Source organism: Rhipicephalus microplus, chromosome X (assembly GCF_043290135.1).
Source record: "Rhipicephalus microplus isolate Deutch F79 chromosome X, USDA_Rmic, whole genome shotgun sequence".
Taxonomy (NCBI): domain Eukaryota; kingdom Metazoa; phylum Arthropoda; class Arachnida; order Ixodida; family Ixodidae; genus Rhipicephalus; species Rhipicephalus microplus.
The window spans coordinates 213512494-213525008 of record NC_134710.1 but is presented as its reverse complement, the minus strand read 5'-3'; the positions used below and the strand labels follow the sequence as shown (position 1 = coordinate 213525008).

General features: G+C 40.3%; 1 long non-coding RNA gene across 2 annotated transcripts in view; it reads right to left on the bottom strand.

Annotated features, from left to right (window-relative positions):
* Positions 1-11555, bottom strand: part of LOC142777087 (uncharacterized) — a 46733-nt gene extending 35178 nt beyond the window's left edge. For both annotated transcript variants that reach the window (XR_012887921.1, XR_012887922.1), the window contains exon 1: positions 11422-11555. This is a non-coding gene — a long non-coding RNA (uncharacterized LOC142777087). The remainder of the gene's footprint in view (positions 1-11421) is intronic.
* Positions 11556-12515: the final 960 nt, after the last annotated feature.

Sequence of the window (12515 nt, the reverse complement as noted above, 5' to 3'; positions counted from 1 at the left end):
ACAAAAGAATCAGGAAGATATCAAAATAAATAGCTCTTAGCAAATCACGGCTGAACTGCATTTGTGATCATTGAGACAAATGGAAAGGAGCATTAGTATTATCAGCATCAAATGAAACACAAACAGCCGCAAGCACCTCCAATTTATAGAGCGTCCCGTCGAGACATCACGGCGGACATGCTCAGTGCTACCAAACAGAACTGATGTGCAGCTATCAATGGTGATGACTGGATGGAGCGTACTATATGGTTTCTATTACTTGTCACTGTTTGCATTTCATTTGATGCCCACAGTACACGTAAATTCCCTTCAGTCTCTGGCATTTTTTTCACTTGGTAAAGTTCAGTTGACAGCAATAACGAAATGAATCCATAAATAATTGGATAAATTGCCATTGCAACTGCACTTTCTGAATTTGTTTTGCGTTATTTTACAAGAGGCTCACTACTGCCGACACGGGTGTAGGAGTCGACATGCTACGACATTATGATCAGGTGATGCCACCTTGCTTCACAGAACCTGGCTCTAAAGACAGGTAGCCAGCAGCCCGAGCGTGTCTATTCTCAGAGTTTACCCCTTCATGCAGCCTCCTTTCACAACCAGTTTTTGTGCACTGGCATCTAGAAACAACAAAAGCTTAAAAAGCATGACTAATGTTTTCACTGGTGCTGTAAGGCACAATTTGTGCATTGCACATGCAATAGAGCAGGGTACAATTTCACATTTATGGTTTTTTCTTCCCAAAAATAACGAACATCAGGACGCATGGCTGATAAAGCTAGCTTAGAAGGAGCAATTAGCCAGAGACACACGCAGGCATTTGCTGCACGCACTTTCAAGAAGGCGACTTTCTCTGCGGACTGGTGACAGAATTATCAATTTAGTGAATGACATTTACTTCCCACAGGACTTCTCTATTTCTATCAGAAGAAGCAAACACCTCGAAGTCTTCCAAAAAATAATTACTTCGGGTAAGTGATCCCTCATAGGCAACTCCAACCTATGCACGCTGATTGAGGAAAATGTCAGGGGGAAAGTACCAACACACAGAGAAAAACCAGTAGGGGCGACACAGTTTGATGGTAGAAAGCAGTTTTTGAACGAGTTTGTCACTTCAAAAGGTTAATAATGTAGCCTAACAAGACAACCTGTACTTAGTTTTATCCTTTCGTTCAGATATCTGCTCATGAAAACTCGCCGTGTAAGCTTGGAGGCTGACATGTTTGATCAGTTGGTAAAGAAATTTTTTATCACACCTCTTCAAAAAAGACTGAACACTGTGGGCAGCGCTTTTCCTTCCCAATTATCACTGGGGTTATGTACGTGCGGAAGAACCAATATTGTTTGGGCCAAACCCAAAGAAAACGAAGATTTCAAGAGACCAGTTCAATGGCGATGCTAGAAGGAGGCCAGGGAGGTTCGACCTCCCACTTCACGGATATTATTACATTTGTAAATGTATATACATGTCCTTCAATAGCAGCGGCGGCGTAGTGGATAGAGTATCAGTCTCGCGTGCAAGAGGTTCGTGGTTTGAATCCCGGATTCAATGTTTGATATGTGGGGTTTAACGTCCCAAAACCACCATATGATTATGAGAGACGCCGTAGTGGAGGGCTCTGGAAATTTTGACCACCGGGGGTTTTTTAACGTGCACCCAAATCTGAGCACACGGGCCTACAACATTTCCACCTCCATCGGAAATGCAGCCGCCGCAGCCGGGATTTGAACCCGTGACCTGCGGGTCAGCAGCCGAGTACCTTAGCCACTAAACCACCGTGGCGGGGCAATCCCAGATTCAAGCATTTCCCAACTGGATTTTAAAAAAAATCTGCGTGATGATGGTACTGCCCTAAGAGGTCTGGAGTGCGGCCTCACCAGTGACCACCACCAGTCTTTATCCACAGAAATATAGCTGTTAACATGACAGAATACTATAGCATTAATTGAAGGGTGGTAGGTATAGTAATTGAACTCAATAGGAGATACAAGATGAAGGTGGCACAGGCTTATGCGCCTACATCCAGCCACGATGACGCACTAGTTGAAAGCTTCTATAAGGACGTGGAATCAGCGGTGAGTAGGGTAAAAACACAGTATACTATACTGATGGGCAATATGACTGCTAAGGTAGGAAAAAAGCAGGCTATAGATCAGGCAGTAAGAGATCATGGCATTGATACTAGAAATACCAGAGGGGAGTTATTAGTAGAATTTGCAAAATGCAATTATTTACATTTCTTGAATACCTTCTACCGAAAACGAAGGAATCGTAAGTGGACATGGAGGAGGCCTAATGGTGAAAGTAAGAACGAATTAGACTTTATGCTGAGTGCACATCCAGGCATCGTTCAAAATGTGGAAGTTTTTTGCAGGATAGAATGCAGTGACCATAGAATGGTAAGGTGTCAAATTCGCCTAGACTTGAAGAAGGAACGACAGTAACTGATAGTTAAGAAGCCAATCAATGAGCTAGCACTGAGAGGGAAAGTACAGAAATTCAGAGTCTCGCTTCAGCATAGAAACTCGGCTCTTATCGAGGAAACCAGCCTCAGCGTTGACGAACTGAGCAATCATCTGACAAGTATCATTACGTAGCACGCAGTAGCAGTTGGAGGTACGGTAGTTAGACAGGACACTGGCAAGTTGTCCCAGGAGACAATGAGTCTCATTAAGAAACATCAAAGCATGAAAGTCTCAAACACAACAGATAAAAAAGAACTGGCAGTGCTTTCAAAGTTGACTAATAAGCGTAAGGTATCCGATGTAAGGAGGTATAACGTGGAGAAAATTGAACATGCTCTAAAGAATGAAGGAAGCGTTAATGTGGTGAAGAGGAAACCTGGGATAGGCAAAAACCAGATGTATGCACTAAGAGACCAGGAAGGCAAAGTAACTACCCATTTAAATAGGATTGTTGAAACAGCAGAGGACTTTTACAGAGATCTGTACAGTAGCAGAAAACACCATGACCGTAATGTAAGAACTAGCAGTATTCTATATGACATCCCGCCAGTAATGACAGAAGAAGTCAGAAAAGCCTTGGAGGGAATCCAGAGAGGCTAACCTCCTTTTCAGGTTCGGGTAACATAAGATCTGCAGAAGATGGAGGACAGCTTTTGTTAGAAAAACTAGCCACCCTGTTCACAAAGTGTTTCCTGGCGGGGAGGGTACCATAATCTTGGAAGAATGCTAACATCATCTTAATGCATAAGGAGATGACAAGGACTTGAAGAATTACAGGCCGATCAGCTTGCTCTCTGTGATATGCAAGGTATTTACAAAAGTAATTGCTAACAGAATTAAGGCAGCATTATAATTCAGACAACTAAAGGAACAAGCAGAATTTCAAACAGGCTACTCAACGATTGACCACATTCATACTATTTATCAGGTTATAAGGAAATGCTCAGAATACAGCCAAACATTATACACAGCCTTCATAGATTACAAGAAGGCATTTATTTAGTAGAAATATCAGCAGTCATGCAGACACAAGGGAATCAGGGCGTTGACAAAGCATTTATAAACATCCTGGAAGAAATCTATAGAGAATCAACTGCCACCATAGTGCTCCATAAAGAAAGCGACAAAATACCAATCAAGAAGGCTGTGCGACAAGGGGATACAATTTCCGCAATGCTATTTACTACATGCTTTCAAGAGGTTTTCAAGGGCCTAGAATGGGAATGGTTACAAAAGAGTTATTGGAGGGTACCTTAGTAACCTGCCCTTTGCAGATGATATTGCATTTTTGAATAACTCAGGGGACAAATTGCAACTCATGATTACTGAATCAGACAAGGAGAGCAGGAAGGTAGGTCTTAAAATTATTCTGCAGAATGCAAAAATAATGTACAACAACCTCAGAAGAGAACAGCGCTTCAAGATAAGTAATAGTGCACTTGAAGTTGTAAAAGACCACGTCTACTTAAGAAAGATAATAACAACGGAGCTGAACCTCGAGATTGAAATAACTAGAAAAATTAAGAATGAGGTGAAGCACATTCAGCAAGCACTCTCAAATTATGACTGATAGATTGCCACTATCCATCAAGAGGAAGGTATATAACAGCTGCATTTTGCCAGTACTTATCTACGAACCAGAAACCTGGAGGCTTGTTCAGTTTAAACTGAAGATGATGCAGTGAGCGATAAAGAGAAAAATGGTAGGTGTAACCTTAAGAGACAAGAAGAGAGCAGAAAGGGTCAGGAAACAAACCGGGGTTAAGGATATCATAGTTGAAATCAAAAAGAAGAAAAAGAACGGGGGCCGGGCATGTATCGCGTAGGCAGGATAACCACTGGTCATTGAGGATAACCGATTGGATTCCCTGGAAAGGCAAGCGGGTTAGAGGGAGTGCACAAAATTATGTGGGCAGATGGGATTAGGAAGTTTGCGTGAACAAAATGACAGCAGCAAGCACTGGACCGAGTTGACTGTTGGAACATGGAAGAGGCCTTTCTCCTGCAGTAGACATAGTCAGGCTGATGATGATGATGATGATACATGATGTGCACAAACATATGCCAGATCATCAATATAGAGAAGTCCGAACTCCAGCAAAAAAGTTTCTGTCTACTGCCAAGGATAGGTATGTTCATGACTAAAATTGTGCTTATGTGGAAACAGGCTAACACCAACCTATTTGTCTTAGTGCTTTTCACAGAATTGTCTATAAGAAAGAGAACAGGCTTCTTGCTCATATGAGCCACAAGTTCCCAGAAGCCACAGGCTCCCAAAGATTAAGTTTTGTTTGTTGAAGGTTAGGATTACCATTTAGCCTCTAGCTTCAAATGTAGTAGTAGTAGAGAAGAAGGTGAGGACGGGAGTGTTGAAACAGCGTGATGGCATGCCCTCACTGAAAGGTGAACCTGAAGGCTGACCCTCCCACTGGGCGAGGGGAGCTAGCACGCTGTTTGAGACTTCAGCAGGTCCCAGAGTACATGTTGAGCAGACTTGGCTCAGCGCCCCCTCAAAAATGACGCACGGGGCCCTTGTACCCCCTTGCACCCCCTTGCACCCCCTTAGTTATGCCACTGACTCACAGCGTATTTATGCAGTTTCATCACAGCAAATATAATAAGAAGAGGTACACTAAAACCTCATTATAACGAAGTTGCATATTATACAAAATAGGTTTGTTAAAACTGAAAGCTCGTTACATAAGTATACTCTAGCTAGCACTATAACCATTGCAGAACTGTTCTTTATTTATTTCGTCATAACAAATATTAGTTATATCTGGGTTTGTTGTATCGTGGTTTGAGTGTATAACTAAACTACGAAAACTTTTACGATTAACGGCAACATATCAACAGACACGCAAGAGGATGTTGATGCAGCGCAGCGAACATGCATGCATGTGTTCAAGGGGAGAAGGGGGAGTAGAATTTCTAGGTTTTGAGTGAATGCATAAGGCACATTCAGTTGAAGGACCACTGGACATAATATTGCGACGATCAATCTGGAGGCTACCGCTGTAAACTATCTGATATAATCCTGCTGCTCCCTTGATATATATATATATATATAGTGGAATCAAGGAGAACAAACTAATGAAATCATTCATTATGCAGCCAATTTGAAAAAAGAAAAACACATAAGCATGAGGTGTTTTTTATTAAGATTTATAAGTATCGAAAATATGTTCGTAAATGTCTCACGAGTCAACAATTGTACAAGTTTGCAAAATAGATGAAGAGGTCACGTGAGTTCTGTAAAAGTAGTTTTATTGGTGCGACTGAATAAAAAATTGTTTTTTGTGCATAAAAGAACTGCCATGAGAGGAACTGTGATGCTAAAGTGCTGCCCTTCTTTCAAACTGTGCCTACTTAGCTGGAGTGTAGTTGTACAAGTGCTGCTTGTGTACCTTATCAAACTTCAATTTAAACCGGCATTTTATCAATGTTGTCATCAGGTCATTATGTTCCTCTGGGATTCCAGTGGTAGTGTTTGAGCAAAGAGAAATTTCGTTAGAATCATTAAATTACTTTGCAATATTTGTTTGTGTACTACAATCTCGAGAAAATGGATGACTTCTGTATGCCAGGAAAGGTAACTGCAGAATGTGAATCTGCCATCACTTTTTTATATCACATTGTGGATGCAATTGGGCAATCACCCTTGCAACTGCGCTATACTATCAAGAAATTAAGCCTGCTGTATCCAGCTAAATTTAGGTGAAAATGAACAAATTTGTGTGGTCATACGCATTTTTTGTATTTTTTCTTTAAAGGCAGTCAAGAGCTAAAAATTCACACTTCAGTTCCAACTCATTTTTGATTCCCTATGCAAGCAGACGGGTGGGAGCTATGTATTTGAATTTACTAAAGGGACTATGTAGAGTTTCATTGTTTTAACCGACTGTACGTGTAAGCAAGGAAATTGCATTTGCCATCTCTTGATAAATTATGCGTACCATAATATCCATGCCTGACCACTAATTTCATACAGTGTTGCCCGTTACAGCCCCTTCCCTGACTTCATTGAAATGCACACACAATTCTATAAACTGACGACTTCAGCATCCATGCATGTGCCCTGCTGTAAATTGCACTCATGTCATTTGTGGAGTGAGAGTGCTTGCAAAATATTTGCGATGTATAAAAATACATGGAGGCGCACAAAGACTTGCAAGCTTCCAGCTTGTGCAGAAGCTTTATGTACAGCCACGGCCACGTCTATGTAGAACACGCCAACAGCCAGTTTTTGCTCCACGGTGCGAAAACTTGATACAGTTTCTGGCTCTAAAGTGATGTAACAGGAGCGTTCCTGTCCTAGTTGTGAGGCTGACCACATCAGAGCCTAATACTGCCTCAAGGTTTTGCCCCACAGAGAAAAAATCGGCTGCTTGCCTGCTCTACACACACGTGGCGGTGGCTGTACTGGCCTAGACAGTGATGCCTAAGGAAGGTGGAAGTTGGTTTTTCATGCATTGATATACACACAATAGAACATAAATTCTTTGTACCAAAATTTGAAGGTGAATTATGAAACAATTATTCACAAAATGCCTAGAATCAATTCAGTCAGTAGTCCTGTATCTTTTGAATAAGGCTTCTAAGCGAGCACAATTTCAACAAACATTTGCCATATAGGCCTGTTAGAGGAAAAAAAGGACCATTTTCGGCTAGAGTATTGAACCAGAAATCTTTCCACATTGAAATTGAACATTTTTATTCTTAGCATATTGTGCAATTTCTCTATTAAGTGGGGTAATAAGAGTAAATACCTTCTATAGAATTAGAGCAAATAAAACTTTGCACAATTACAAGTTTCTATAAAACAGCAGAATAACCAAATATGTTAGTTCTGTTTCTCGACTGCAGCAATATTTCTTGTAAAGAAACTTGTTCAAATTGGACATGACTCCAATTAATGTGATTCTGTAGATCTCTATGCCAATTTAATAAAGCAAAGACAAATAAATTATTAACTCTATATTTTTTTTTCAATACCTGTCCGCGGAGTTCAATCTCATCTATTCTGGACCAAATTGTCAGGGCGTTGACAGAATGGCAATTCTCGTATTGGAAACGCGCCAAATGGGACAGAATCATAAAAATTTCGTGTTGAAGGAAGTAATTGTGGATGTCATATTCATGATGCCTTACTACACTTTACCAAGAACACTGTGAGAGGACAGTGGTAGATATAAAAAGCATGTTTTTTCAAAAACGATAGAACTTCTTTCACTCTCTCATTCCCGTCTATGGAACAGCAGCCCAAGGCTTCTGCTCATAAGGTGGGACAGCATGGGCTCCACCGCACAACTTGAATGCCTAGCTTGTACTGAAAGCAAATCACGTCTTCACAAATAGAGTTCTTGATACGACAAGGCACAGTTGGCGCTTTAATACTGCAAATAAAACAACAGAGAGACAGACCCTCAATGAATTACAATATGCAATGATTATCAGGTTTGCCTGAGGTCAAGGAATTAAAAAAAACCTAGGGCTGTTAACAGGAAATTGAACATCAGTAAGTTTAATCTTCAGGGCCCCTCTAAACTAGGCATGCATGGATGCAGGTATAGGTGTACGCAGCCACAGATGTAGACCAGTTCATGAGAATTTTCTATTGGCAATGAAAAAGACACAAGCCCAATGTGCCACAGTCATTGAAGACTTGAATGAATCTGTATGAAGACAAGGAGAAGAAGAACAAGCAGTTGGTAATGTTGGTATCAATAGCAGGAGAGATGCTGAAATAAAACAAGAGAGACGCCGAAATAAGCGGTACTTTGTATCTAATGCATACCTTTTTGAAGAATTATAGAAATCGAAAGTGGAAATGGACAGGTGTTAATGTAAAAGCAAAAAATAAAACAAAAATAAACTATGTGTGATGACCATGCCCAGGCATCGTGCAGAACAAAAGAGTAATTGGCATGATGAAGCATAGTGATCACAGTTTAGTGAGGATGACCTTAAGAAAACATGCAAAAAAAATTTACTATGAAACAGGTTAACATAGATACAGTGAGGGTAAAACAAAGCGAATTTAGGAATGCTCTCAAGGACACAAACTGTGCTTTCAAACAAAATGGAAGTATGAAGGAATTGAGGGGAACATTATTAAACTTATTTTGGAAGCAGAAAGTGAAATGGAAGGTAAAACACAAAACAAGAAGTGAGCAACCTCTCTTTAAAACAAAAGGCACTCTATTAAAAAAAACGACAAAAGACGAAGGCATATATTACATCATTAGACTGAACATAAGTTTTCGAACTAGCAAAGCTTGTCTACAACAAAAAACTCTGTGTTGTACAGATTCATTTTAAAACTTGAGAAGGATGGACATCCAGTCTTGATTGAAATCCAAGTCGATTGGAACAATGCAGTTCCACAGATAGCTATTGATGATGTTAATAAGGATGCGTGCAACAAATAACCTGAAGGATAGTTACTGGAGATGCGACCTCATAACAGCTGATTTGATTAAAGATTGAGGGGATTCATAATAAAAACTTATTGTGACTCTGCATGCCACGTAGTGAGGTGTACCAGTGAGCTAGAAAAACAAGATAACAGTAATATATACACAAGAAAAAAAAAGTTCTTTCTCATCCTGTTCAAAATAATTGCAAAGTTAATGTCAAACAAAACAAAAAAAACACTCTGAGGCGAAGCTGGCTTCTGAAAAGGGTTCTCTTCAAGAGATCACTGGAATTCGAAAATGTGCTGCTTGATTATACAAAAAAATTTAACGGCATTCTACTCCCCAGAGATACCAGCAGACGTCAAGAAACATATGAAGCATAAGTGAATAGCCTTAGCCAACATCTACAATAAAAACAACTTCACAGTTACCCTGCTTCTACACAAGAAAAGCAATAAAGTAAAATTTTAGAAACGTGTCGTATTAGCCCAATGAACCACTGATATCCTGTCAACAAAGAAATGAGATCCATACGTCAACATCTATCGATAACATCAAATCAACATTCCCATAATATGCCATCTTTACAGTTTAGAGAGCCTACGTATTATCAAGATCGTATGCACTTCTCTCTTAGACAAAAACTAGACGTCGCAAATGATGTCTCATATACGTGCTCTAACCATCAGATGCATCGCAGAACTTTCTGCCTTTCAGAACCGTTTTAGTTGACGTTTAGAATGATAAATATATATTGGCACGTAAAATCTAGCAAGTGCTCGAACATAAATGGACATGTAGCATTCGATCATGCGTAATGCATACAGTTACATGAGCGAGGAGATAAAGCCTGCGAATCACTATAAAATTGACATGCACGTGGCGTGCTGCCGTACATGATAGCGCGAAATTACGCAGCCCGAAGGTGCTTTCTAGTGTGAAGCACTTTATGAGCCTCGGCTGTCATCGCTTGGTGTAATGCAAGCAAAACCATATCAAAAATAGAAAAAATGAAGCAAGTATGAAAGAGAAAGAAATAGAAAAGGAAGAAATAGGAAGAAAAATATAAACGGCAAGAGAAATAATTTTAAGAATAGAGGGAAAATAAAGGCAGAAAAAACTGAAAAAGGAAAAAAAAGAAACAGAGGAGGAAAGGAAGCTCAAGAGAAACAAAGCAGACTTATTCCCTGCCCTACACTTCTTTCAGGCATGTTGCATGTACAATTCAGTGTGCTAGAGACCTGCACTTCCACTGCAGTCTGGCTCTTAACTGGTGTGCTAAACTTACACAAGGCATCAATACCATAAGGCTGGCTTTAACGGGTACTGACACAAAATTTGGGGGCCGAGATTGCCTGCGGGGTCGATTCTCGTGAACATTCCTATATCAACAGCGAATATAGCAGGTATTTTAAATTAATTTTGAAGTTTGCGTGAGCGACCGACTCCATAACGGCATAGACACCCTCGGAGGGGACGCCGAGGGCACTGTGACTAACCTCGCCCCCTTCCCCCCTTGAAGGGGAACCCTGCGTACACCTCTGGTTTAAACACAAACTTGTGATAGTCTCAGCACAGCTACATAATGCAGGACAACCCTGCATATATGGAATCCATTTCAATTAGGTTTTTGAAAAAAAAAAAAACTGAAATGCTGCGTTAATTCTCGTGTTTCGTGTTGTTGTCCTCACATTGCAATCTGGTAGCCCCCGATCCGATGTGACCATTATCAAATAATAGATAGTGGATGGAACTACCGTTAGCACGTTGACTCTGAGACCTAAACTAAAAAAAACAATAAAAATGTTTTCTCAAGTGGGAAAGCAATACTTTCCGAGTAATCACTGTCACTTTCGGTGCAGTTTAGTGCGAAAAATTCTGCATTTGCAGCGCTTTAAATGTCTTCATATTGATGTTCAGTTATAAATAGACGCGGTCGCTACTAAACTTCAAAGAAGGAAAAGAAAGAAACAATATGTAGAAAGTTTTCTCCGAGAGAAACGTAATCGCATTGTAATCATAATTGTCTTGTAAAATGCGTGTCTTGCATTTGTCTCTATTAGCATGAACATAGTACACATCCATTTGCCAGATTTTCTCTTTTTTTTTTTATTGGCTGCAAAACGATAGCAGCAGATATGCGTTAATGTTACTCATCTTGAGGTGGGAAAAAACCTACAGGCCGGATGGGAGTCCTAGAACTGAGGCAAGGCACAGTGGTGGCGGTTTTCTAGATGAGAATTCATTGGCATCTTGCTAGGAGTAGACGCCGGAGATACGCAATTAGTGAAGGTCTTTAGAAAACACGTGTTCCAAGTGATAAACGTTTACGGAAGAAGTGTGGCAGCTTGGGCTAGTTGGTATGGCATGACGATAGTTATAGCGCGAGAACAAATTGACGACACAGAGACAAGAAGGCGTGTCTTCGTGTACTTCTTGTCTCTGTGCCGCCGTTTTGTTCTCGCGCTATAACTATCGTTTACGGAAGGCCGCGACTCGCAAACGACTTTCACCGTGCTTCGCAAAGTGTGCATACCGGACAGATGACTTGCAGAACTGGCGCAAATAGAACTTGAAAAGCATGGTGGTACAAGCAAGAAAATCGTACGATGTGATATTTCCGTTTGGGAAGTTTCAGACTAGCGCATTTTGGAACAGGCGCGTCGCGTGTACTGCCAACGCCTCCTAGATTTCTTGTGCCTGCCGGATTATCGGCGGTCACTTGGAAAGCGGCGGTTGTCGGAACTGCAGTAGTGGCGCTACTCAAGTAGGAATGTCTTTATAAAGGTTTTCACGTTTTTGGAGCTTATATGCAACAAATATTACGTAAAAAAGTATTAAAGGCGTAAACGTAAATATAATTAACCCTACTGAAGTGACGCTGTCATTCAGCCAGCCATTTTTGTTTTATTATAGAGCATTCTCTAAAATTAGTAGCAAACGCCAAAATTGCCGATCTCAAAGGTCAAGTACAAAAACGCTTATTCCTATGTAGGCAGCGTCGCCAAAGATGACGGGCATTTCGTGCTCATCCGGCAGGCATAGCAACTTTAGGAGGCGTTGATTCTGCGTACTTGTGCCACGTGTGCCGCGAAGATCAGTTTATAACATTATTACTAAGAACGCAACGGCATGCACTTAAAGGCTTGAAAAACATTTTGTTGAGGTTGTAAACAACCTTTAGCAATATTAACAAAACTGAACATTTATTCAGTTTGTTCGAAAATTAGGCCACCACGTCTATAGTCACATTTCAAAAACAGGCAACATTAACCACAACTAAAATTTTTGTGTGATAATGAATACAAAATATAAGAATAAATTGTTTTTAATTCAGAAATATTATAGTAATAACACTTAGTTTTATGTATTGGTTGTTTGTAATTTGTGAACATGAAAATCTGGCAACTACAAAATATCAAAGTTTGTCCACATTGCTAATAACGCATTTGGTAATATTATTGTATGGGCGTCATTGCTTAGCAGAAATCTAAGTCCTAAACCTGCAAAATTTGTGTCGATTGTATGTTTTTTAGCATAAATTGACAACAAAAATATTGCCTAACATCACTTCACCATGCAATGGTGGTTTCGTTTCTGTGGTTTAAAAGGCGTTGCGGCGAAAGTTGC